Source organism: Stegodyphus dumicola, chromosome 6 (genome assembly GCF_044657685.1).
Source record: "Stegodyphus dumicola isolate Sdum_Otavi_A_Nest chromosome 6, ASM4465768v1".
Lineage (NCBI taxonomy): Eukaryota > Metazoa > Arthropoda > Arachnida > Araneae > Eresidae > Stegodyphus > Stegodyphus dumicola.
In genome coordinates, this window is record NC_140773.1 from 51144136 (window position 1) to 51156722 (window position 12587).

Consider the following 12587-nt stretch of genomic DNA (forward strand, 5'->3'; position numbering starts at 1 on the left):
TTCAGCGGCTGTGGTTTAATGTAATCTAATATTAATTATTTAAAATTTAGAAAGTGCAACCATTACGTGGCCTAAATTTATAAAGCCCAAGTGTCATTTTAAAAACTTTGAAAGGAACATGGTAGAAAAGTTCTATATACTGCCCGTGAAAACTTTATACAATTCTAATGCATTAGTGAGACTTCGGTCATCACACTTAGTTTTTTAGTGGTGTCTTTCCGTGGTAGTGAATTAGTACGGCTTCGGTTGTAGAAACTTATAGACAGTCTTCCGAAGAAATGCATCGACGATGAGGGCAATTATGTTAAAAAAAGGTTATAGATACTTAAATTATTTTCATGAAATTAAAAGGACCTCTTTAATTTTACCATATATAAGCAGTGATAAAAACAATATTTGGAATTTTATACTGAACATTTCATTATAGTAGTAAATCACACTAAAATTGTCTGATTCACTAGAGCTCTTTTCCAAAATTCTGGAGTCATTGCTTTCCGAAAGTAATTCAGTATTCTATTAAAAGATTTGTTCTTCATTACGCACACTACAGATTGAAAATAAAATGATAATGATAAAATGCTGTAGATAGATTAAAAAAAACTTTATTGAAATTTTATTTAAGACTAACAAAGAAACATCCTAAGAACTAATGGCTAACATGAGCTAGTTAATAGCATCATTTGTAATCTTGAACAATTCGGTGGCTGTAGTTCTTCCTGCTATATTCTTCACATATTTTAGAACCTTGACAGAATCTAATATAGCAAATCAAATAGGAATCACTACTCGCGTCAGTTATTTCGTCAAGTTTATAGCAAACAATTTTCCACTAAGCTCAAATTCAAGTTTCTGCTGAATATCAACTGATATATCGTTAATTCGGCGACAGATTGTATCATTCGGCAGAGGAATATTGTTAATTTGTGAAGAAACATTTTCACTAAGCATTATTCCTACAATGTCTTTGCAAGAGGGTAAAATGAGTTGCTTTGCAACAGTGTGGGGTTTTTGCATTTAGCTACTTTGTATGATGCCAAGAGAGTCTTTTCATTTTTTCATTTACTAACAGCACTTTATGGAAGTTTGATTTCCGTTTTTTGAACAATTCAGTCTTATTGACATACTCTCTGTACAGCGTTTCTAGATGCCTCTTCAATTTATTTGGTTTCGTGCTATCTGCAGCCAGTACTCTTAAATAGATAATGCATTGAGGTTTTTCTTCGTCACCTACCTCAAGGCTAGTAAAGCCGAAATTTAGGTACGATTAGTCATATTTTTTTGTTTTAGTTTTCGAACGATCTCCACTAAGCCACGTCATCATCAAGTTTTCGTTTTAAAAATTTATCCATACTACATTTACTTATAATTCACAATAATGTTGCTTAGTGTTAGAAACCTGAACTAAGAATATTGTGTATGCGCTTCCCTATTTATATTCTCCTTGCTTCAAATCAGACAGTTCGACAAAGATCAGGAAGCTAGGATATGTGGCGCGAACTTTTCGACAGAGTCTAGACCAGACTATTCGACGCTCTAGACTAGACAGTGTTGCTTAGTGTTATTTGAATTCCTAGGTTTACGAATTGGGGGGAGGCAACATTTTTCGAATTAAAACAGGGGAGCGCGAAGAACAAAAGTTTGAGAACCACTCATATAAACTATATCTTGCCTACATATACATAAGGCATATCTCATATATATATATATATAGTAAAGCAAACTATTATTACAAAATAAAAGATAGAGCATGTATATAGGCATAGGAAATTTAAAATAACCATTGCATGATATTCAGTAAAAGGCAGGCCTCCGAAGTAAAAAGGAAGTATTGTAATCGCGAAAAGTTTCAGGCGGCAGCATATTTCAATGAAAATATCCATTTTGACCGCTATCGAATGCAATTTAACAATGTTTTTGATTGACATCTGTATGTAAGGACAAATAAAAGACCGTTTTCCTTTAAAAAAATTATCAAACTGCTTTAAAATGAATTCTGAAGAGACTTTTTCGTGGTGTCTGTATGTACGTATGTATCTCGCATAACTCAAAAACGAGTAGCCTCAGAACGTTGAAATTTTGTATGTAGGATTGCTATAACATGTAGATGTGCGCCTCATATTTTGGTTGCAATCGGCCGCATTAAATGTTTATAAATATATTTATATATCCACTCTGTTACCCGGCTCAGTGAGCTCAGTTTCTTTACTCTTATATGTTTGTAAATTGTGCATTTTGTGCTTTAAAAATGATTGAATTATGTTGTTCTTCTCTTTCGGTTAAGGTTTTTATGCCTTTAGGAAATCTGCAAGCAATATTTGCAGAATTATCAACAATTTAAAAGCTGTTTAAGTGCGGTTTATTGCGAAAGGTGGTTCTAATTCTAAATGAAGTGAAATATTTCAACAATCTACAAAAATAATCATTTTATTTACAAAGCAACTTTCGTTGCATCGAAGGTTCACTGCTAACTAACTGCGTCGCAAACTAAAAACTAACATTCCTTTTCAGAAGCGAAGCGCCCTCTAACGGCGATACATAAATCATTTGGGGGATTTTTCCACACTCCCCACCTGATAATTTCTGCAAAAATTATCACTATTTCAGCATACAAATAATAAAATATAAGAAAGCAACTTACATATCAAATACATTCAACTGATGTAAATATAAACTGCAAAAGGAAATTCTATAAAATAAACAAATATAGTTAACTGCATCAACTCAAATGTTACTCAATACGTAAATATTAATTCAAATTACAAACAGTAAATTATTAGTAATAACTAAACTAATTATCTAAAATTAATGTTAGTGAATATGAAATACAAGAAGTAAAATTAAAAGGTTACAAATTTAGTTCATTTTCAGTCTGATAGTTCAAGGGGGTATATCAATTGCACAGGTCTCTTAAGGTCCCCTTTTTTAGTTTTTACCACACATGATCGTACAAGACCATCACGTCCTTTGAAGACTTGAATTACTCGACCTAAATCCCAGAGGAACTTAGATTTAGTTGTTCCTTCAAGTAAAACTATATCACCAATTTTAAGATTTTTCTTGGCTTCTGGTGTACCGAAGAAGTGGAGCATTTCTCAACTCAAGGAGATACTGATTTTTCCATTTTTTCCAGAACTGTTTTATAAGTGTTGTCTGATATTCTTTTCGTTTTATTAGACTCTTTCTTGTTGGAGAGTTATTCAGGATCTCAGCAAAGTTGTATGGATATTCATCCTTATGTCCGATCAATAGAAAATCAGCCGGTGCAAGCGGTTCAGGTTCATGTAAATCGTTGTAAACGTAGGTCAAAGGACGTCTATTCACAATATTTTCGACCTCTGTCAACACAGTCATAAATTCTTCAAAATTCAATTGAGCTCTGCCTAATATCTTTTTCAATGGTTCCTTTATGGTTTTCATAAGGCGTTCATAAAAAGCTCCCCACCATGGAGCAAGCTCGACGATAAATTTCCAAGTCAAGCCTTCATTTGCTAGAAAATTTTGAAAGTCTGTACCTTTAATTATGCTGTAAAAATACTGTAAATCTTTGGCAGCATATTTGAAAGTTTTCGCGTTATCTGAATAAAAGGTGCGACAGTTTCCTCTTCTCGAAATGAAACGTCTGAGAGCCAAAATGAATTTGTTTGCAGACATGTTGGAAATGAGTTCTAGATGTAACGCTCGTGTAACAGCGCAAGTAAACAATACGATGTATGATTTCTGAATGTCGTTTCCAGACCTGATGTAAACTGGACCTGTGAAATCCACGCCTGTAACATAGAAAGGTGGAGTTTCAACAATTCGATCTTTAGGTAACTGAGCTGTCATTTGTTTCGCTGGTTTTACTGCGTATTTCCGACAAATTAAACAGTTCCCTAAGACTTTCTTTACCAACTGACGGCCTTTAGGAATCCAAAATTTCTGTCTCAGTTTGGCTAAAGTTGCTGCAACTCCCGCATGCAGAACGTTATTATGTTCCCTTTTTACAATTAATTCAGTAAATTTGGAATCTTTAGGAAGAAGAACTGGATGCTTCTCGTCAACTGTATATTCGGTTTCTTCTAATCTTCCCTTAATTCGAAGAATTTTATTTTCATCAAGAAACGGTGCCAAGCTGAATATATCAGAGCTTGGAGAAATTGACTTGTTAGATTGAAGAGCCTTAATTTCAGGTGTGAAGAAATCCATCTGGGCTTTACGAACACAAAAAATTTCAGTGTCCTGAATTTCAAAAGCACTTAATGTTCCACTATTAGCAGGCATTTTTCTTGCCTTAGCAACGAAACGTCTAACCCATGCCATAATTCTGAGATATTTCAGCACATTACTGAATTTTGTTATATCCAATAGTTGATCATCTCTTTTCACAACAACGTCATAAACAGTTATCTTACTACGGAGTTCTAGTTGCTTATCGTTTCCCACGTCAAACTTCGGTTGAACTGGCCAGTCTATATGTTTGTTTTGCAACCATTCTGGTCCAAACCACCAAAGTGAACAATTTCTTAAATTAGCAACAGTAGTTCCTCGTGATATGATGTCGGAGGGGTTATCTTTCCCACGGCAATAATGCCAATTATTGCTTTCAGTTAGTTTCTGAATTTCATAAACTCTGTTTTTGATGAAAGATTTAAATCTTTCGGGAGATCCCTGAATCCAAAAATACGTTATTTGAGAATCAGTCCAGTGGAAGAGGATTACTTCGTATTTTAAAGATTTTGCTATTTTATCACTCAATCTAGCGGATAAAAGCGCACCCAAAAGCTCCAATCTAGGAAGTGTAAGGGATTTCAGAGGTGCAACTCTACTCTTGGAAGCAACAAAAACTGTTTGAAAAGTTCCATTGTTCAAAACTATTCTCAGATATACCACGCAACCATAAGCTTTCAAACTAGCATCAGAAAAGCTATGGAGTTCTATTTGTTTCACATCTGCATCTAATATTCCTTCTAAATAGTAGCGGGGAATTCTGAGGTGGTTCAGTTCTTCAATTTCTTCGTACCAGGCTTTCCATTTATAACTAAGATCAGGTGGCAGTTCATCGTCCCAATCAATTTTGGCAGACCAGATTTCCTGAATCAGACACTTTATTCTTATAGTGAAAGGGCCATAAAATCCGACAGGATCAAAAATACGGCCTGCGGTTTGCAATAGAAAACGTTTTGAGTTGATTGACGAGGAAATGAAATTTGTCAAGTGCTGAGTGTCAAAATAAAAATTATCATTATCCGTATCCCAGTTAATTCCTAACACTTTGATTGGGACAACTTCAGGAGATTCTTGCATCGAAAATTCTTTGCGATGCCAAATATCTTTGAGTTCTTTGGAATTAGTATGCCACTTATGTAGTGACATGCTAGCTTCATTAAAAATGTTCACAATTTCTAAACTTGTTTTCAGGGCTTGTTCTAAATTTTGTTGACCACCAATAATGTCATCAACATACAGGCAGTTGTTTAAGAGTTCTACTGTTTCAGGATATATTTCTGAATATTTTTTAAGGTGATGCTTAATAGTAGCAGCGAGAAGAAAGGGACTAGATTTTACTCCAAACAAAACTCTTGTAAATCTAAAGATTTTCAAACTTCCATTGTCATCATTATGATCATCTTTCCAAAAGAATCGTGTTACGTCCCTGTCTTCTTCATTTAACTCTATCTGTAAGAATGCTTGTGTAATGTCCGCTGTAAAGGCTATCGAATTTTGTCTAAATTTTATCAATAAATCAAAAATATCAGGATATAGGTTCGGACCAGTGTATAAACAGTCATTTAGAGAGAGTGTTTTTGGTTTATGGGCTGAAGCATCATAAACTATTCTTAGTTTGCTTGTTGCTCTATCATTTCTGATGACTGCTCTATGAGGTAAATAAAATAGGGTTTTATCATTTTGATTGTCTTCTTGAACTGGTTCAATAATATGTTTTAACTCGTAATCCTTTAAAACCTCTGTGTATTGAACAAACAAAGAGTTATCAATTTTAAATTTGTTACTCAATTTCTTAAATCTTTCAAGTGCTATATCCCTATTATCTTCCATTAAATGTTTTGAATTCGGTTTCCAAGGTAATTTTACTTGGTATCTGCAGTTCTTATACCTGATATCAGATTCGAAAGATTTCATAATTTCTAAATCAACAGTTTGTCGTTTTGAGTATCACTTTCCAAACCCAAGTTTTCTAGCTTCCAAAACTGTTGTAACTGATCTGATATCAAGTTTTCATTTACAATTACTTTCATAGTTAATAATTCACTATGATCATTATTTACTTTACCCTGCAAACACCACCCAAATAAAGATTCTGTGGCTACTACATTTCTTGAAATTCTTTTAATTTTACCAGTAATTATAGAATAGTAGAAATCTACCCCTATGAGAATATCAATTTTGTCACTTTTTCTACAACAATCTGCTAATTGTAGATTTTGTAAAATTTTATTTTTCTTAGCAAAGTTAAAATCTGGAGGAGAGATAACAGTATTGGATATATTTTCGGTTTCAAGAAGCTCAATATATATATTAAGATTAGGATCGTTTACATTTTCTAGTTTTGCTCTAACAACATTAAAGGTTTTTTCTAACGCACTTTTATCACCAAAGGAATAAACAGAAAGTGATTCTTTTCTAACAATCGGAAGTTCCATTTTAGTAGATACATCTTTGGTTATGAAAGATCTCATTGAGCCATTATCAAAAAGAATTCTGACATTTTCAGATTTATCATTATTTCGAATCAATGCAGAAGCCGTTTGTAATAATATTGTTGCGTGCGTACGGATTCGTCACTAAATGAATGCACAAGTCCGATGAAAAATGAACAAAAATTTATTATTATCACAACAAAAATGCTTAAATTTTCTCAAATTATCACGCAGTATTACAATATCTCACAGTAGTTTTCTTTTAACTACTCAAATGTCCAATAGAACGTAATTCAAAACAGCTAAAGAACGCTAATCCGCGAATTCGCTACAATCAACAACAGTAGTTTTCTAAACAACAACAAACTAAGCAACTACTACGAACTGAGATGTTTTCCTCCTTTTATAACATTTTAAAATCACGCGCTAGAATTTTCCAGTACTTTCTCGAAATGAAAAAGAGTTATTTATTTATTTAATGCACGCGCTCTTGTATTTTCAATTTTCCGGCTTAGCTTTCTTTTAATATTCGTCACGCGCTGCACTGCGCGAGAAATAAAACCATTCAATTTATAATTGAACTAACATTTGCTTTTTAAATACCAAATTCGTAACACTGCCCCCTTCCCAAGGACTGCACGTCCCGGGCAGTACAATCCCTGGATAGGAAGCTAAACTTACAACTGTGGCATAAACATTACATTACAATATCAAACAACATGAACAATAAATGCAATAACTAACTTGAACAAATCAAATGCTATCAAATACTAAATACAAATCAAATACTAAATACAAATCAAATCAAATACACATTTAAAAAACAAAAAGGACCATGGTCTTATACTATTTACAATTATTTACATTATGTACTATGGCCATAGTAATGAGCTAACCTGTTGTAATGACCGACTTTAGGTTTAGAGTTCGAAGACTTACGGAGACGTCATTCAGTCTGTTCAGCACTTTACATGGACCATCCGAAGGTGACTGTAGTTTAGGACTGAGTCCTTTTCCTTGAATCGGGTTCCACAACCACACCTTGTCTCTTTTGTTGAATCTATGTCCAGTAGCTCTCGCGTTGTATCTGGTCTTCACTTTCTCCGTCGCCAAGTTCACTCGCTTTCGTGCGGAACGGTGCATCACTTCAAAACGGGCCTTGACATCTTGGATGTGTTCCTCAGGCGATGAAGGCGCATCCGTACGGCGATGAAACAGGCGGTCACAAGGCAGACGAATGTCTCGACCGAAGAGCATCTGAGATGGAGAATAGCTGGTAGTCTGGTGTTTCTTTTCGACCCTAGCAGGATTTCGGCTGTTTCTCGAGCTGGTTCTTTCGGACAAAGCGTCGGCATTTCCAGGTGAGGATCCCTTCATAGGATGGATAGTCATGTCTTCAGATCCTGAAAGCAGTTTGTTGTTTTTCAAGTCTAAGGTAAAATTGTATTTCCTTAAAAAGTCCAATCCGAGTATGCATGGATCTGTGATATCCGCCACATATGCCGTGTGATGGTAGGCGGCACTTCCAAACGTGATGCTTACGTTTAACTTCCCAGTTATGTCGATCTTGTCACCAGACGCAGTCTGAAGGGTAACACAGGATGGCGTCCAAATAAGTTTATCTTTAAACTGTTCAGCTAAATCTTTCCTAATGATGGTAACATTAGCTCCTGTGTCAATGATCATATTGCAAGGAACTCCATCGATATTCCCATTAATGGACAGTCCGTTACTGTTGCCACTCACTGTATAAATTTTAAGCGTTTTAAAACAAGGTTTTTCATTATCTGGCAACCTCCGTTCCTCGATATGGTCACTAATTTGTTTACTGCGTCGTTGCTGGGAAATGGTCTTATTTTCCGTACCTCGGGGTGTTTTGCAGTTTCTTCGTATGTGGCCTTCAACTCCGCAGTTTCAGCACTTTAGAACTACTTTCTTTTCACTTCTGTTCCGTCTCAAGCCACTGACTTGTCTGGTAAAATCATCTGCTTTATATTCCGTACCCTGGGGTGTTCTGCAATTCCGTCTTAGGTGACCTTCACTACCACATCTCCAACAGCTTACAGCTACTTTGTTCTCACTGCTACTCCGTATCAAAGCATCGACTTGTCTGGCTAAATCATCTAAACGAGCCATCAGTTGATCCACTGGCTCATGGACTCGCACAGCTCTAACTGGGTAGCGATCTCTATTAGTTGCTTCCTGGGCTGCCTCGAACTTCATGGCGTACACTAGAGCGCTTTTTAAATCTTTTACATCCGCCATTCGCAGTGCTTTCTGTATTTCAGGGTCCCGGATGCCATCGATGAAATATTGCAGCGACAGGATTTCCCTCGTTTCTCTCGGGCACCCCGTAAAGGCGAGGTGAGACAGCCTTTCAACATCCGTGGCGAGCTCCTGAAATGTTTCGGTAGGCTTCTGTTGACGAGATTTTAATTGGAGCCTACAGTAGTCTTTTAAACACTTCTCCCCAAAGCGCAGCTCCAAGGCGCCGGACAGAGCTTCGAAATCTGACCTTTTGTTTTCGGGAAGAGTCTGAAGGATATCCGCTGCGTCTGCTCTCAAAGAAGCGGCGAGATGACAGGCCTTAGTTTGGGAATCCCATCCATTCGCATCCGCCACTATAGCAAATTGTGTTTTATACACTTGCCAGGATGTCTTTCCATCATATGTGGATAGCTTCAGAGATGGACGAGTAGGCATCGGTAAGAATTTAAAACACTCACTATTATTCCCTGCCGTCGCTACGAATTTCTTTAAAATATCCATTTCTTTGGCTTCTGCAGAAACTCTCTCATCAGTTTGTTGTTCGATTTGGTGTTGGACGGCACAAACTCTTCCTTCAATTCGTTCCTCCACAGCAGAAACTCTCCCTTCTATATGTTCTTTTACAGAAGAAACTCTTTCTTCTATTTCTTCTTTCACCGAAGAAACTCTTTCTTCAATTAGTCCAACTTTATTTTCAACTGTGTCAATTCTGCCTTCCATAGCTTCAAATTTATTTTCTATTATGCAGGTAATCTCTCTTTTCATTTCTTCTTGACCTGCTTCAATCTTTTCTTGACCAGCTTGAACGGCTTTCATTTCGTCCTTAACAGAGTTGACGGCCCCTTCCATCTTTCCTTGGCTAGATTTCATCTCTTCTTTCATTTCTTCTTTAAACGAGGCAAAGGCTGTTATCAATTGCCTTAACTGCTCTTCCATCGCTCTTGTTATTGGCATTCAAACCCCACTCCTGACACCAAAAATTGTTGCGTGCGTACGGATTCGTTACTAAATGAATGCACAAGTCCGATGAAAAATGAACAAAAATTTATTATTATCACAACAAAAATGCTTAAATTTTCTCAAATTATCATGCAGAATTACAATATCTCACAGTAGTTATCTTTTAACTACTCAAATATCCAATAGAACGTAATTCAAAACAGCTAAAGAACGCTAATCCGCGAATTCGCTACAATCAACAAGAGCAGTTTTCTAAGCAACTACTACAAACTGAGATGTTTTCCTCCTTTTATAAGATTTTAAAATGACGCGCTAGAATTTTCCAGTACTTTCTCGAAATGAAAAAGAGTTATTTATTTATTTAATGCACGCGCTCTTGTATTTTCAATTTTCCGGCTTAGCTTTCTTTTAATATTCGTCACGCGCTGCACTGCGCGAGAAATAAAACCATTTAATTTATAATTGAACTAACATTTGCTTTTTAAATACCAAATTCGTAACAGTATTTTATTAGATCTATTTTCATCGGAATTATATGACGAAACAGCGGAAATAACGCTCGAATCCGACGTTTTCTTTTTAGGTTTTTCATTATCTTTTTTCTGATGGAATGAATAACAAATGGCTTTCGAGTGTTTATTAAAGCAGAAGGCACAGTTTATTTTTTGTTTACAATTTTGGATCCGGTGATACCGACCTAAACATAAAAAACACCGCGATTCACTTTTTAAGATCTCCTTTTTCTTTTCTACACTTAAAACTTCGCAATCCGCAGATTTATGATTTGTGTTCCCGCAGAACAGACACTGCGATTCGGATGACGCCGCTAATAACTCAACTGTAGACGGCTTGCTCGTTATGGCTGGAGAATGTTTATGTTTGAAGGGCAAATGCTTTTCCAATCGCGAATATTTTTCTCTAGAATTATAATTAACAGAAGCCGCGCGTTCTCTACTGAATACTTCGTTCCTCAAAAAGGCTAACAAACCTTTTAAATCCCAATTTTCGTCTTTAATTTTTCGGCTATAATCAAGAACGAATTCATTAGGAAGTAATTTCAAAATTAAAGGCGGTAAGAGATTTCCGTAGGTATCAGAGTCTATTTTTAATGCTTCAAGATTTCTTATCTGTACTTCGGCGTGATCTAAAAGTTTTCTTAATCCGTTTATATCATTAGGATTTCTAACAGGTGAAGTACTTAAGAGTTGTCCTAAATGCGAATTAATTAAGATGTTCTTTTGACCAAATCTGGAACGTAACAGTTCAAGAGCAGCTTCGTAATTATTTTCGATGAGAGCGAAACCAGAAATAGCTTTGGCGGCTGAGCCACCAAGAAAGCTTTTTAAGTAAATTAATTTTTCTATTTTTGATAAATTCGGATTTTTATCAATCGCATTTTCGAACTGACCTATGAATTCTAACCAATCCGAAGAATCACCATAAAATTTAGAGATCGTTAATTTTGGAAGACGAGTGAATTTGTTACTTTCGTTTTGGGATTCTGTAACGGTTTCATTAGAAATGTCTCTATTTGCATTGTCCGAATTTTCCAACTTATTCAACTCTTTCAACTTTTTCTTTCCTCTAAACTGCCACACTTGAATTTTCTCTTCATATTCTAAAGCGGATGAGATTTCAAGTTCAAATTCGTCTTCTTCGACTTTTAATTCTCGTTCTATTTCACCGTCTAAATTGCTCAAGGATTTTGATTTTTCGTTTAACTGGTCTAAAATTTCTTCCAATACATTTACATTTATACTACTATCATCTTTATTCAGTTCGGTTTCAATTTTCTTTAATATCTTGGACACTCCGGTCCTCAATACCTTTTGTTTCGATTTCAGTTTAGCAATAAGATCTTCCATATTATATAAAAATAGAAGATACAGGCTTACCTTGGCTGTCTTCGCATAAAATGATATCCAAAATTAAAAAACACAAACTTCTAAATTGGCCAAAGGTTCTCGGCACCGATGCGCCATATTGCGAAAGGTGGTTCTAATTCTAAATGAAGTGAAATATTTCAACAATTTACAAAAATAATCATTTTATTTACAAAGCAACTTTCGTTGCATCGAAGGTTCACTGCTAACTAACTGCGTCGCAAACTAAAAACTAACATTCCTTTTCAGAAGCGAAGCGCCCTCTAACGGCGATACATAAATCATTTGGGGGATTTTTCCACACGGTTAAGCCTAATTTTTAAATAACGTGGCGGACATATTTGTTTACATTTGAAACAGCAGAGAAGTAGATTTGTTGCCAATCTAAAGAGACTAAGTTTCGCAACAACAAAGATAACGCCTTCATTTATTATTGCAAATTAAATAATGTCTAATTTTTACTGGAATTTTTTCGAGGAAATAAGTGTTTAAGATTTACTTCGTAATTTTTAATATGGATGTTTTGAGTTTTTATGTATTTTTGCCTTGCCGTGAAGTGAGAAATGAAGTAATTGAATGAGAAATACTGAATCGTCTGTGGAAAACTGTTTCTTTTTTGTTTGGTTTGGTTAATTTCTTTTATACATCGTTCTACAGTTATTATAGTATTTGAATACAACACGAGGCAACGATTAGATAATTCTTCAATTGATATAAATTGTGTGAATTCTGAGTTATAATAAGAACGAAATATAATGCTGTTAAGTGAACCTAGCGCCAGAGTGTTGCTATGGTAAACAAATATAGTGAATTTTAAAGAGTGCATTTATTCTGTTGT

The 12587-nt window shown here is 35.3% G+C and overlaps 1 protein-coding gene across 2 annotated transcripts in view; it reads left to right on the top strand.

The window, feature by feature from the left end:
- LOC118188676 (cyclin-dependent kinase-like 1) overlaps positions 1-12587 on the top strand; it is a 121267-nt gene that overhangs the window by 22990 nt on the left and 85690 nt on the right. The window lies entirely within an intron of this gene.